We start from the raw sequence: 1,784 nt of genomic DNA, 5'->3' as shown, positions 1-1,784 counted from the left end.
GTAGCCAAAACTCTTGCAAGAGCATCTTCGCCTTGATCACCACTGGTGATACAAAGCCCAATGGATCGAGTATCTGAGCCACTTCAGACCAAGCAAGGCGTTTTGTGAAATGATTGGTGTGCGACGAGATCCTTGTTAAGAATGTGAATGAATCTTCTTGAGGAAGCCATCGTAATCCGAGTCTTTTGGTTACGCAATCGTCAATGTAGTTTGTGAGCCCTGGTCCTTTTCTGCTTGAATCGCAGTGAGTACGTCTTGATGAGTCGAGTGCCAGCTTGCTAATGGGAAGCCGCCCGCCATGCATAAGTCCGTTGAGCAGTATTGACTACCTGCTGAACGGTGTCGTCGCCTCCAAAATTGTCATCAACATATCGACCGTTGTTAGATGATATGGCACTTCATTGAGTTGTTCATCGATCCAGAGAGTCCGTTGTAAATTTCAGTCATCTTCATGCACGTTGATCTGCCTATACCCTTTGGTGATGTCAATGGCAACTAAGTGCCGAACTTGTCGAATCCAGAGCAAGACATCGGTGATGTCGAAATACAGCTTGGCTCCTGTGTGCATGAGATCATTAAGTGAGCGGCTGAATGTAGATGCACTCGAGCCATTAAATACCACACGTAATTTAGTGATTGCACTGTCTGGTTTGAGCACTCCTTAATGGGGCAAGTAATATTGTGTGAGCTGACTGGAAACGGGTGAAGCCTTCTTCATGTGATTGAGCTCTCGATAGAGTATCATAAACTGATGATACAGACGTCGACAATTGTCATCTCGTGAGTCTTCTTTGTAAAATGCGCAGTGAGATACGAATCGCCAAGAGTATCAAGTGATGATTTCAGTGTAAGTCGAACTGTGTATCGACCTGTTGAATCCCGTGAAACAGTACTCTTGAAATGTTCTTCACATCTTTGCTCGTCAGGAGTAAGATCAAGATTGTTGCTCGCAGGCACTTCTTCTTGTGTCCAGATTTCGCCAGCAAGTCGTCAAGAGCATCTTCTCCCTCCTGAACGGAGGCATGATGCACGGTGGCAATTGCCGATGATGATGTATTAACAGGTCCGAGAACGAGCTATCCAAAAATTGAGAGCTGTGCAATTGGCATCAATGGATCTTGTTTGATGATGTTGGGCTTAATGATCTGTCCATATGAGTCAGCTCCAATGATGATATCTACTGGCCGTGGTGTCAGAAAATCTAGATCAGCCAAGGTTAACTTGGTGAGATGTGGCCATTCCTGGGGTGCCGCGTTGAATGATGGCAGGATGTTTGTTAACGTCTGCAGAATGTGAGATGTCTGTTAAGTTAGCACCTCCCCCCACAAAAAAACGGAATAACACATATGTAGAAATTAAGTGCTCTTTATGTGCTAATTATGTGCTCTATTCGCGATTTTTGTGCTCGAGCAGTTTCGCGGGAAATCGCAATTGAAAGTGTGGGTGCTGGCTTAACGTAAGCTAGCACCCCCCTCTTTAAAATTACATATAAAATAAAAAACTCAATATGCTAGAATTATGTGCTCTTTATGTGCTTTTAAATGCCTTAAACAAAATTAGTTTATCTATAATAGTTTAAAAGATATACGCAAAAAAAGATCTACATACTACTGATATAAGATTAAAGTATCAGTTAAAATACAGAAAGCGAAATAATTATTGTCTTAAAATGTTTTTCGATTAATGTGTTCTCGAAATATGCACAATGAGATTTCCGTGCTCATCCCCTTGAGCCAACCAGAACGTTAGCACCCCATACGTACAAGAGTAAAGTACCAGTTAAA

Source organism: Temnothorax curvispinosus, unplaced genomic scaffold, assembly GCF_003070985.1.
Source record: "Temnothorax curvispinosus isolate PA1 unplaced genomic scaffold, ASM307098v1 QBEX01010510.1, whole genome shotgun sequence".
In the NCBI taxonomy this organism is placed as follows: Eukaryota; Metazoa; Arthropoda; class Insecta; order Hymenoptera; family Formicidae; genus Temnothorax; species Temnothorax curvispinosus.
This window is presented reverse-complemented; position numbering follows the sequence as displayed.